The sequence below is a fragment of the Amblyraja radiata genome, chromosome 3 (assembly GCF_010909765.2).
Source record: "Amblyraja radiata isolate CabotCenter1 chromosome 3, sAmbRad1.1.pri, whole genome shotgun sequence".
NCBI lineage: Eukaryota > Metazoa > Chordata > Chondrichthyes > Rajiformes > Rajidae > Amblyraja > Amblyraja radiata.
Genome location: NC_045958.1, coordinates 89,124,210 through 89,138,156, shown reverse-complemented (window position 1 = coordinate 89,138,156; position 13,947 = coordinate 89,124,210). Strand labels below are relative to the sequence as shown.

General features: G+C 45.6%; 1 protein-coding gene across 7 annotated transcripts in view; it reads right to left on the bottom strand.

The window, feature by feature from the left end:
• The window catches only part of palld (palladin, cytoskeletal associated protein), a 252,184-nt gene that overhangs the window by 67,706 nt on the left and 170,531 nt on the right, over positions 1-13,947 (bottom strand). The window contains exons 1-2 of one of the 7 annotated variants that reach the window (XM_033018287.1): positions 9,706-9,886; positions 7,458-7,590 (exon numbers count right to left, since the gene is read on the bottom strand). The exons of 5 other annotated variants lie outside the window; for them this stretch is intronic. The gene's annotated coding sequence lies outside the window, so the exon portion shown is untranslated. Of the gene's footprint in view, positions 1-7,457; positions 7,591-9,705; positions 9,887-13,947 lie in introns of those variants that run through there. One more of the 7 variants, XM_033018286.1, reaches the window with a different exon arrangement.

The window sequence follows — 13,947 nt, the reverse complement described above, 5'->3', positions numbered from 1 at the left end:
ACAGCTCGTTCCATATATCCGCCATCCACTGAGTAAAAAGGTTGCCCCTAAGGTTCCTACTAAACATTTCTCCTCTCTCCCTCTTAACTTTTCCTATCCATGTACCTCCTCATGTGGCTTTTAAATGTTGTTATAGTACCTGTCCCAAGTACCTCTTCAGGCAGCTCGTTCCATATACCCAAGAACGGAACTCACTATCAAAACATGGAGGGGACGGGGGACACAATTTTTTGGCGGCCACGCGCGCATGCGCACACTCACACACACGCGAGGCTTCGGAGGCTCAATCAAGCACTAAAAACGGCGATTTTAAAATCGGGATCACAAAAACTTGGGGGGGACATGTCCCCTCTGGCCCCCCCGGGTTTTCCGCCCCTGCATATACCCACCTGTTTCCCCTCAGCTTCCTATTAAATCTTGCCCCTTTTACCATAAACCTATTTCCTCTAGTTCTTGATTCAACTACCCTGGGTGAAAGACTTTGCATTCACCCCATCTGCCTCATGATTTTATGCATTCCTGTAAGATCACCCTCATCCTCCTGTGCTCTAAGGAATAAACTCTTTGCCTGCCCAACCTCTCCCTACAGCGCATGCCTTTGAGATTTGTCAATGAGTTTAATATTCTTATTTTCCAGGGACCATTGATCTAGTTGAAGTTTATTGTTGTGTTCACAGGGTCAGTGAGGTAGAGGTACAATGCAAATCTTGCCTGTGGGCAAATGGGACTAGCTGAGATGGGACACGTGGGCTGAAGGCCCTGTTTCTGTACTTTAGACTGTAGAGATACAGCATGGAAACAGGCCCGGCGATCACCCCATACACCAGCATTATCCTACACACTAGGGATAATTTACAATTTACAAAAGCCAATTAAGCTACAAACTTGCACGTCTTTGGAGTGTAGGAAGGAACTGGAGCACCTGGAGAAAACCCATGCGGTCGCAGGGAGAAGGTACAAACTCCATACAGACAGCAATAGTAGTCAGGATTGAACCCGGGTCTCTGGAGCCATACGGCAGCAACCCAACCACTGCGTCACTGTGTCTCCCGGCTGTTTAGCTGTTCGACTCTCAAAATCCCAAACCTCCATCACAGACCAGAACAGTGGAAATGAAATGGGTAAAGATATCTTTCTAAGCTCATGTAAATATAAACTTGCCAGCATCCATTCCAAGCCAAAGAAGGAAACCAAAAGGAAATGCAGAATTATCCCATCGTCGCAATAGATGGTGAGCTGCCAGTTAAACTCCTTTTTCAGTAATCCTGAAGCAGCTAAATTTAGCTGAAGCTTGAAAACAGAATAGTCATTCTTCTGATATCTGCTGAAATGTGATCCAGTGAGAACATACAGCCAAAATCCCGAGAATTAAGGGGAGGGAGGAGTCTGGAATGTTGCCATGGTGCCTGATGCCAAATAAACTAAACAATTCAGCAACAAAATGGGGGACATGGTCAGGGAGTGTTTTAAAAAAAAAGATACAGCATGGATATAGGCTCTTGGGCCCACCGAGTCCACACGGACCGTCGATCACCCACTCACACCAGTTCTATGTTATCTCACTTTCACATCCACTCTCTACACACTTGGTGCAATTTTACACAGGGTCAATTGACACAGTGGCACAGTGGTAAATCTGCTGCCTTACAGCACCAGAGACCTGGATTCAATCCTGACTATGGCCGCTGTCTGTACGGAGTTTGTACATTCTGCCCATGACTGCGTGGGTTTCCTGCGAGTGCTCCAATTTCTTCGCACATACCAAGATGTGTAGGTTTGTAGGTTAATTGGCTTCTGTAAATTGCCCCTATTGTGTAGGATGGGATAACGTATACTAGTCACTCTAGTGTATAGGTGATCGGTGGTCGGAGTGGACTCGGTGGGCCAAAGGGCCTGTTCCACTCTGAATCTCTATACTAATTAAGCTACGAACCCACATGTCTTTGGAGTGTGGGTGGAAACCAGAGCAGCCGGAGAAAACCCACGTGGTCACAAGGAGAACGAGTAAACACCACACAGAGAGCACCCTAGGTTGGATCAAACTTGATATCTGTAGTTGCAACTTTATGATATATCCATACTCTAAAATAGATAAACAACTGGGTTATGTAATCTGGTCTTGCCAAGGCTCACCACATTGATCCAATCACAAAGCTTGAGGAGATTGGATACATTGACAAACAGTCTATCGAACCTCTACAGTTCAGGTGTGCATTAGAGAGCACATTGACCGGTTGTATCATGGTTTGGTTTGGCAACTCAAATGTCCATGGAACAAAGGGCATTACAGAGAGTGGTAGACATTGCCTGATCCATCACGGGGACTGATCTTGCCACCATCAAAGGGATCTATCGGAGGCACTGCCTCAAAAAGGTAGCTAACATCATCAAATACCCACACCACCCTGGCCGTGCTCTCATTTCACTCCTACCATTGGGAAGGGGTACTTACAGGAGCCTGAAAACCTTGACCACCAGGAACAGCTTCTTCCCAGCAACCATCAAGTTCTTGAACATCACACAACATTACCTTCAGCAACTATCATATTCTGTGGACTGTGTCTTTGGTTGCATGATGCAAGTATTTTTCCCTGCACTATAATGGTTACCTAGTAATATGGTTAATAATTTATTGTATTTTAATAGTATATATTATCCATGTGTTATTGTGTATATGGCTTGTTAAGCTGCTGTACGGAATTTCATTGTTGGTACATATGACAATTAAACACTCTTGATCCGTTGAAAATTCTATCTATTGAAAGAGAAAGAGAGAGAGAGAGAGAGAGGGGGGAGAGAGAGAGAGAGGGAGAGGGAGATATAGAGATTATGGAATGATAGATAGGTACGGTATCTCTAAGCTGAGCAGCGAGTCGCTATCATAGACGCTCTCTCTCTCTCGCTCGCTCTCGCTCCGCTCTCTCTCTCTCTCTCTCTCTCTCTCTCGCTCTCTCTCTCTCCTCTCTCTCCTCTCTCTCTCTCTCTCTCTCTCGTCTCTCTCTCTCTTCTCTCGGCCTCGCTCTCTCCCTCTCTCGGTCCCGCCCGATCCCTATCCCACTGCTCCCGCATCGCGATCTCGTCTTCTACTCTCTACTCCTTCTCGTCTCTCTAGACTCCGCAGGCGAGAGAGATAGAGACATCGATAGATAGAGACAGAGAGAGAGAGAGATGCACATATACATACATGCACAAACACAGAGACTGACAAAATCCATACAAACCACATTTAGCAGGATGACACTGAGTTTTGGTATGTCTGAATCCACTGTATGTTATAATCTGGGACATATTTTGGACAAGTTAATTTGAACCACAATAGTCTGTTCTGGTGCTGTACATTCCTACCACAGGAGAGGGAAATGGTACCACACAACATAACATCATTGGTATGTAAAGATCAAAAAGATTAAAGAGTTTAGTGAGCCCACAGTAACCACCAGTTTAGCTCAGTGATGATGGCCATAGATGTTTAACCAAATCTATTTCTTCCTGAATTGATTGAACAGCTTACTTATTCATGTACAGGAAAGAAGGGCAGATGCTGGTTTAAATCAAAGGTAGGCACAAAATGCTGGAGTAACTCAGCAAAATGGAGAGAAGGAATGGGCTTACTTATTCAGTTCTTTTACAAGTTACTACTTTTGTGGTTTACCTTCTAAATCTTTGTTTAACACTAGAAGGTCCCACAAAGACAGCAAATCTATGTTCAGTTGGACAGCATAGTGGTATAGTAAGGCTCATTGGTGTGTGTGAATGCCTGTGTTATATTGTTGTATTTCATATGTAATTTTTGCGCCTCATGTGAGCTGTTATGTTGTCTGTTTATGATGTCTTGTTTATTCTTCTGTACAGCACTTTGGTCAACATTGGTTGTTTTAAAGTGCTTAACAAATAAAGTTGGATTGGATTGGATTATATATATTATTCCACATTTATCCTCGCTGGTCTGACAGTGTTCCTTCCACCACAGAACAATCATGGGGATCATTGAATGTTGGAACAGGCTAGAGAGAGTAAACAGCCTAATGTTTGAAAAAATGCGGATTAGCAATCTGAACACGTGGTCCTTACCCTGAACATGAATCTCCCTCTTGGTTTTCTTTACCCATATATGGGTGGTGTGCATTGCTGTTAAGCTCTGTACATGTTACCCAGATGAATATAAGTATAACAGTATTAAGTATTAGGATAATGCTAGTGTACAGGGTGATCGCTGGTTGGCGCAGACTCGGTGGGCCGCAGGGCATGTTTCCACGCTCTATCACTAAAGTCTAAAGTCAGGTACTTTTGTTGCAACTTTATAAAACTTTTGTTAGGCCACCGTTGGAATAAATCAGCACTGTTTATGTGGCGACGATTTGCAGACCCTGGGTATGGAAGCAAAGAATCTCACTGTGTCTTGTCTCATGTGACAATAAATTATTCCATATTGCATGTAGTTCTGGTCACCCTATTACAGAAAGGATGTGGAGACTTAAGAGAGGGTGCACAGGAGGTTTCCCAGAATCTGGCCTGGATTATTAGCCGTATTAAACCTGGATTTAAATGCTGTCTGTGTGGAGTTTGCACGTTGTCCTTGTAACCACTTGGGTTTCCTCCGGCTGCTGTGGTTTCCTCCCACATTCCAAAGACGTGTGGGTTTGCAGGTTAATTGGCTTTGTAAATTGCCCCTAGTGTGTATTGAGTAGATAAGAAAGTGGGATAACATAGAGCTAGTGTGAACAGGTGATTGATGGTCAGTGTGGACTCGATGGGCTGAAGAGCCTGTTTCCATCGGCTATTTCTTAATATATAAAATATAGCTTGAAATCAGGTCCTTCAGCCCACTGAGTCCACGCCAATCATCGATTACCCGTTCACACTAGTTCTGTGTTATCCCACATTCGCATCCACTCTTTCTCTACACACCAGGGGGCAATTTACAGAAGCCAATTAACCTACAAACCTTGGAACTGCAGATGCTACCTTAGTTTACAAATAAAAGAGGCAAAATGCTGGAGTAACACAGCAGGTTAGGCAGCATCCTGGAATATATGGGTAGGTGACTTTTCAGGTCGGGACTCTTCTTCAGACAAACCACGTCTTTGGGATCTGGGAGGTTCTTGGAGCACCCGTAGAAAACCCACGCAGTCACAGGGAGAACGTGTAAAACTCCACACACACAGCACTCATAGTCAGGGTTGAACCCGGGGCTCTGGCACTGTGAGGCAGCAACTCCACCATTCCTTATACAAATGTGCGCAGCCCCTCCTAGAAGATATTGTGTATTCCTGCATACTCCTTATAGCTCTGTCACTATCTATGCTTCCGCGTATTCTTTCTACCAAACTTTAGACTTTAGAGGTACAGTGTAGAAACAAGTCCTTCAGCCCACTGAGCCCGCGCCGACCAGTGATCACCCCGTACACTAGCACTATACTACACACCAGGGACAATTTAATTTATAGAAGCCAATCAACCTACAAACCTGTACTTCATTGGAGTGTGGGAGGAAACCTTAGCACCTGGTGAAAACCCACATGGGCCGAAGCGTCTGTTTCCGTGATGTATGACTTTAAAGGGCCCTATCGGCCCATAATGTCTGCACCATTTCGGTACCTTTTCGAAACCGTTGGATTCCTGTCGGTGGCCCTGACCTCTGTAGGTCCGGCAAAACGGATAATCCAGCAAGGCTCTGGAACCAAGTGTGCTGAAAAATTGGTGGTGGACCTGGATTTAAACTAGCCAGCGGCCCATTATGATTCAGTCATGTCTCTAGATCAATATATCGTGCCCCTGGATGCTAGTCACAGCGATATGCCGCAAAGACATAGGATCCTTAGCCCACTGAGTCTATTCTGACCATCGATCGTCGCACTAATCTCCTTTTTTTTTGTTCTCCCCACATTCTCATCACCATTCCCCCAGATTCTCCACACCAGGGACAATTTACAGCAGCTAATTAACCTGTACCAATCCACACGTCTTTGAGATGTGGGAGGAAATGGAGCACCCAGAGGAAACCCACAAGGTCACAGGGAACATGCAAACTCCACAAAGACAGTGCCCAAGGTCATGATCAAACCCTACTCTCAGGCAGCTGGTTTTACTGGCTATACGGTTGTGATGCCCCTAGACAAGGATAGAGTCAAAGTCATACAGTGGGGAAACAGGCCCTTCGGCCCAACTTGCCCACGCTGACCAAGATGCCCCATCTACACTAGTCCCACCTGCCCTCGCTTAGCCCATATCCCTCTAAACCCTCTAAATGTTCTTATCCATGTACCTGCCCAAATGTTGTTTAAATGTTGTTGTTATAGTACCTGCCGCAACCATCTCCTCTTGCAGCTCGTTCCAAATACCCACCATCTTCATGTGCTCACATGAATAGTTTTAAAATGAATCATAAACAAATTTTGTTTTTCAAATCAACTTTTCATGTGTGTGGCACAATAGCGCAGCTGGTAGAGCTGCTGCCTCACAGCGCCAGAGACCCGAGTTCGATCCTGCCCTTGGGTGCCGTCTGCGTGGAGTTTGCATATTTTCCCTATGACTGCCTGGGTTTCCTCCAGGTGTTCCGGTTTCCTGCCTCATCCTAAAGATGTGCAGGTCTGTAGGTTAATTGTCTTCTGTAAATTGCCCCTAGTGTGTAATAATAATGGATGGGATTTATATAGCGCCTTTCTAATACTCAAGGCGCTTTACATCGCATTATTCATTCACTCCTCAGTCACACTCGGTGGTGGTAAGCTACTTCTGTAGCCACAGCTGCCCTGGGGCAGACTGACGGAAGCGTGGCTGCCAATCTGCGCCTACGGCCCCTCCGACCACCACCAATCACTCACACACATTCACACACAGGCAAAGGTGGGTTAAGTGTCTTGCCCAAGGACACAACGACAGTATGCACTCCAAGCGGGATTCGAACCGGCTACCTTCCGGTTGCCAGCCGAACACTTAGCCCATTGTGCCATCTGTCGTCCCAGTGTAGGGAGTGGATGCGAAAGTGTGATAGCATGGAATAGTCCGAACGGGTTATCGATGGTTGGCACAGACTCAGTAGGCCAAAGGGATTGTTTCCATGTTGTATACCTAAACTCTACACTTTACACTTTAGAGATACAGCGTGGAAACAGGCCCTTCAGCCAACGGAGTCAGCGCCGACCAGCGATCACCCTGTACACTAACACTATCCAACACACTAGGGCCAATTTACAATTTTTATTGAAGCCAATTAACCTGTACGTATGTGGAGTGTTGGACAAAACCAGAGCACCCGGAGAAAGACCACATGGTCACAGGGAGAACGTACAAACTCCGTACAGACAGCACCCAAAGTCAGGATAGAACCCGGGTGTCTGGCGCTGTAAGGCAGCAACTCTACCGCTGTTCCACTGTGCTGCCCTGTGCCGTCATGCTGCCTGCGCCACAAAAACTAAAACTAAGAAAGTTTAACCTTTATCAATATTTATGCTTACAGATCTCATGAGTTGAAAGGAAGCTCTTTAAAGAGTTCCAGGCATTGCTCCCCTCACTTGTACGGTTGTTTCTGTTACTGGATCCAAACTGGGACTTAACACCAAGAATGGTCACGTTCCCCTTTTATATTGACTTAGAAAGAAAAAAAATAATTCTACCTTGTCTGCTGCCATGACAACAGCAGCGGTCTTCAGGGAGCAAGTCACGTTGCTTGTTTTGTATGGTTGCCAACATTTGCTGAATGACAAAACTAACCTCATAGAAATAAAAAGGGTCTGGGGCTCATTTCCCTTTTGCGATTCTGAGTGAAGTTTTGGAGGGAAAGGATGGAGAAAGGTTTTCTTTCATAAAAAAAATAAAGAAAAAGCAAAAGACAACTAATCCCCCAAATTGTCCCAAGACTGAGAAGAACTGTAAGAGACAGCCTAAATACTTCCTTGTCATTTGTTGATTGGTTCCTAAACTGCATTTCAGTTCATGTGGAAACAAAGAACTGCAGATGCTGGTTTATACCACATATACACACCAAGCGTTGCAGTAATTCAGTGGGTCAGGCAGCATCTCTGGAGTCTGAAGAAGGGTCCCGATCTGAATCATCACTTATCCTTTATATCTGCAGAGATGCTGCCTGACCTGCAGGGATACTCCAGCACTTTGTCTGTCTATCTTTTGCATTACTATTCGGTTTTGTTGATCTTTGTTGTGGAACGTTACACAGTAGTTGAAGCACAGTGGCGTAGAGCGTTGGTGGCGCAGCAGTAGAGTTGCTGTCTTACAGCGCCAGAGACCTGGATTCAATCCTGATTATAGGTGCTCTCTGTACGGATTTGGACTTTCTCCGTGACCACGTGGATTTTCTCCAGGTACTCCGGTTTCCTTCCACACTCCAAAGACCTACATGTTTGTAAACTAATTCACTTCTGTAAATTGTAAAATTGTCCCTAGTGTGTAGGATAGTGTTAGTGTACACGGTGATCTTTTCCGCGCTGTATCTCTGAAGCATCTAACTGATGCTATTAAATTGCTTTCTCGTGTTTGGCTGAAAGGAAGAAGCTAGGCACAGCCTCAACACTTAGTCACTTGGACATTCAATACTTGTCCAAGGGTCCTGACACTCAACACAAGCTTGAATGGTTATGGGCTTCGGTGCACAGATAAAGGGTTCTAGGTGTCCAAGACGGTGGTGATGCCAGGCTTTACTTTAGACTTTAGACATACAGTGTGGAAACAGGCCCTTCGGCCCACCAAGTCCACACCAACCAGCGATCACCCTGTACACTAGTGCTATCCTACCCACTAGGGACCATTTACAATGTTACAGAAGCCAATTAACCTACAAACCTACAGGTCTTTGGAGTGAGGGAGGAAACCGGAGCACCTAGAGAAAATCCACGTGGTTACTGAGAGAACATACCAACTCCATATAGATAGCACCTGTAGTCAGAATCGAAACCGGGTCTCTGGCGCTATGAGGCAGCAGCTCCACCACTGTGCCATTACATCGCCCTTCTGAGCCCTCTGTGTGCTGGTTCCAGAAGTGGATCTGCTATCATTCATTACAATCGCTCCACTCTTTTAAATCTTTATTCCAACAGCAGCATTTCTATTCAACGTTATCCTGTATCTGTGCACTGTCGATGGCTTGATTGTAATCATTCACAGTCTTTCCGCTGACTGGATAGCACGCAATAAAAAAGCTTTTCACTGTTCCTCGGTACACGTGACAATAATAAACTAAACTAAGTATAGAAGCAAAGAACTGCAGATGCTGATTTATACCAAAGATAGACACATAGTGCTGGAGTAACTCAGCGGGTCCGGCAACATCTCTGGAGAACATGGACAGGTACCGTTTCAGTTTGGAAGGATCCTGACCTGAAACATCACCCATCAATGTTCTCCAGTGTTGCTGTCTGATTCGCTGAGTTATTCCTGCACTTTGTCCCTTTTTAAAAGATAAAAGTAGATATGTTTTATATAACAATATTGTCTGTGTGAAAATGCAGTGCACAATTTAACTTTAATGCAACACTGACAGTATAACTGCAGTCATAACAGACCATTGTTCTCCTAACTTTAATATTTTTTTGTAAGGGTTTTGTGGAAAATCCCATCAGCTTCTGAAAACCTGTGAAAGTTGACTAGAATCCTTATACGTCTTCACAGAGTAAAGTTAAACTCCAGTTGCCAAAAAAAGAACCATGGTTTCAACAATAAAAAACAACTCAGCAAAAATGAATCCCTTACCTCCTCTCAAGTCTCGCTTGTTTGACACTTAGATGTCCACCGGACTCTCAAAACAGGGTGGTTTAAAAGGATGTCTCGCCAGCACTGAAACATCACAGCCAAATGCAGCAAGCCTAACAGATATCCAACAATATATACAGCCCAGTCAGAGAATGACAGAATTCCGCCTCATGACTCAGTAATACTCCAGCCTAGCTCCACTGAGTCACTTCAAAATAAAAGCTCTCAAAAAAACCTGCAGAGAGTGCTGCTGTTTCACCATAAAGGTGTTCTGGCAAAACAAAAAGCAGAGTTGTGGATGTAGCCCAGTTCATCACACAGATCAGACTCCCCACCGTGGACACTCTCTATCTCGACACTTCACATTGCCTCGGAAAAGCAGCCAACATAATCAAAGACCTTTCCCACCTTGGTCATTCCTTCTTCTCAACACTCCCGTCGGGCAGGAGGTACAGAAGCTTGAAAGCGCGCACCACTAGACTCAGAAACAGCTTCTTTCCCTCTGGTATCAGATTTCTGAATGATTCTTCCATAAGTTAGGGTCTCGATTCTCCAACCAACCGCACCGCAGACATTGGACCTTTTCTCTGGAACTGTTACACTTAGAAACATAGAAACATAGAAAATAGGTGCAGGAGTAGGTCATTCGGCCCTTCGATCCTGCACCGCCATTCAATATGATCATGGCTGATCATCCAACTCAGTATCCCGTACCTGCCTTCTCTCCATACCCCCTGATCCCTTTAGCCACAAGGGCCACATCTAACTCCCTCTTAAATATAGCCAACGAACTGGCCTCAACTACCTTCTGTGGCAGAGAATTCCAGAGATTCACCACTCTCTGTGTGAAAAATGTTTTCCTCACCTCGGTCCTAAAAGATTTCCCCCTTATCCTTAAACTGTGACCCCTTGTTCTGGACTTCCCCAACATCGGAAACAATCTTCCTGCATCTAGGCTGTCCAACCCCTTAAGAATGCTGAGAAACTATATTCGACACTTCAATGCTGAGAAACAATATTCGACGCTATGGTATTTTCCCTTTGCTTGACCTCTACCAGGGACAATTTACAATTATACCAAAACCAATTAACCTTTAAATCTGTACGTCTTTGGAGTGTGGGAGGAAACCAGAGCACCTGGAGAAAACCAACGTGGTCACAGGGAGAATGTACAAACGTCCTTCAGACAGCACCCGTAGTCAGAATTGAACCCGGGCCCCTGGTCTACCAGTGCGGCACCTATAATCCTATAATATACTCCTACAATCCTATAGTAATCCAATTTTATTAATTCTCCCCATATTCCCAGGAGAGTTATCAAGAATCAGTGAGAGTGCAGGAATGTAGGTTTTTGGAGGCATATAAAACTACGGGAGGCATAGGTAGGGTAAGCAGTCAAAACATTTTACCCAGGTGGGAAATATCAAAAACTAGTGGGCATACCTTTATAAGATAGACGCAAAGTTTAAATGAAATGTGCAGGGCAGGTTTTGTTAGGATGGTGGAGGCAGATATGATAGTGGTATTTAAGAAGCTTTTGGATAGACACATGGATATGCAGGGAATAGAGGGATATGGATCACATGAAGGTAGAGGAGATTAATTTAATTTGGTATCAAGTTCAGCACAGATATTGTGGGCCAAAGGGGGCCTGTTCCTCTGTTGTACTATTTAGATTAGTTTAGTTTAGAGACACAGCATGTAATAAACATATAAGATTATTAAGGGATTGGACACGCTAGAGGCAGGAAACATGTTCCCAATGTTGGGATAGTCCAGAGCCAAGGGCCACAGTTTAAGAATAAGGGATAAAACATTTAGAATGGAGATGAGGAAAAATGTTTTCACACAGAGAGTGGTGAGTCTGTGGAATTCTCTGCCTCAGAAGGCAGTGGAGGCCAATTCTCTGGATGCTTTCGGGAGAGTTAGATAGAGCTCTTAAAGATAGCGTAGTCAATGGATATGGGGAGAAGGCAGGAATGGGGTACTGATTGTGGATGATCAGCCATGATCACAGTGAATGGCAGTGCTGACTCGAAGGGCCGAATGGCCTACTCCTGCAACTATTGTCTATTGTCTATTGCAATTACATCGCAACATTTACACCCAGTGGGACTATGTTGACATAGAACATAGGGCGGCCCAGTGGTGCAGCGGTAGAGTTGCTGCCTTACGGCGCTAGAGAGCCGGGTTCGATCCCCACAACGACTGCAGCCTTCTATGCCTTGGCAGGTCAAGTGCTCATTCAGACACTTTTTAAATGAGGGTCCCTGTACCCCACCTGGATTCCCATCCATTTCACCCCATCACCTACCACCTGTATTCCTTCCTCTGGCTTTACAGGACCAGCCTCTTTTATCTTTATCTCCTTAAAACTGGAGGAGGTAGTTGAGACCGGAGGAGGGAGATGAGGCAGGTACTATTGCAACGTTTAAGAAACAACTGGACAGGTACATGGCTAGGGCAGGTTTTGAGGGGCATGAGCCAAACGCAGGCAGGTCGGACTAGTGTAGATGGGACATGTTGGTCGGCATGTGCAAGTTGGGCTGAAGGGTCTGTTTCCACGTTGTATGACTCCATGACTATGTGTCTATAACACACTTTTTGTCTTTTCATATCTGGCCTTAGTCCAACCATCAGTCTATCAACCCTCCCCACCCCCCCCCCCTCACCTGTCTCCACCTATCACTTGTCAGACTTTGTTTGCTCAGCCCACCTCTCTTTCAGCTTTCTCTCCCCCTCTCCCCACCACCATCCATAATCAGTCTGAAGAAGGGTCATGACCTGAAACGCCACCTAACCATGTTCTCCAGAGATGCTGCATGACCCACTGAGTTACTCCAGCACTTTGTGGCTTTATTTTTGTAAACCAGCATCTGCAGTTGTTCCTTGTGTCTCCATTTTACCGGCCTCCATCACCTTCTCAGGGAGTGCAGTTCAGGTAGAAACTGCACTTCTTGTGAAGAGTGAGAGAAAATCAGAGCACAGGTTCATAAATTTAGATCTGTCAGGAATAGAGAGCCTTCTCTGAGAATGGTAACAACATCTGGCCCCAGAGTTGGAAGATTGCAATCTTCACGTGGTCCGCCCTGTTTCGATGAATGCAATTAACCTGGAGTTCACAATCAAATAAGATCAAATAGAACAAGTTGTCCTACAGCTTTAGGCTGTGCACGCCATACACACAAAGAAGTTTGGACTCCAGTTCTCCCAACCTGAGCTGAGCTGAGCTGACCCCCCCTTCCTCCTCCTCCTCTCCTCCTCTCCTCCTCTCCTCTCCCCCCCCCCCCCCCCCCCCCCCCATTGCCCCAACCCCCTCACCTGTATCCGCCTATTGCTTGCCAGGAAAAAAAAGACACAGTGCTGGAGTAACTCAGCGGGTCAAGCAGCATCTCGGGAGAACATGGATAGGTGATGTTTCGGGTCGAAACCCATCTTCAGCCTTGAAACCTGCCATGCTTTATCCTACTCTTCTTATCTTCCAACTTTTATTCTCCCTTGAACTACAATCAGTCTGTAGAAGGGTCCTGAACTGAAACGTCACCTATCCATGTTCTCCCGAGATGCTGCCTGACCCGCTGAGTTACTCCAGCGCTTTGTGCTCTTTTGTGTACTAACCAGCATCTGCAGTTCCTAGTTTCATTGTACCTGTGACTCACTGTACTTGTTCTCCTACCACTCCATCCAAGACCGCAAGAAATTGCAAAGAATTGTGGACACAGCCCAGACTATCACACAAGCCAACCTCCCTTCCTCTGACTCCATTTGCACTTCATGCTGCCTCGGCAAGGGCAGCACCATAATCAAGGGCGAGTCTCACCCCAGTCACACCCTCTTCTCCGCCTCTCCTATCAGGCAAAAGGTACAGGTATGTGAAAACACACACACATCTAGATTCAGGGGCAGTTTCTTCCCAGCTGTTATCAGGCAACTGAACCAACAACTAGAGAGCGGTCCTGACCTCTCATCTACCTCAATGGAGACCCTTGAACTACTTTTGATTGGACCTTACTGCTGCCTCGAGCTGCTGCCTCACAGCGCCAGTGAGCCGGGTTTGATCCTGACCTTGGATGGTATCTATATGGAGTTTTCACGTTCTCTCTGTGACTGTGTGTTTCCTCCGGGTGCTCCGGTTTCCTCCCGCATTCTAAAGACGTGCGGATTTGTAGGTTAATTGACCCTCTGTAACTTGTCCCTGGTGTGTAGGATAGAACTAGTGTGAATGGGTGAGACTATCACACA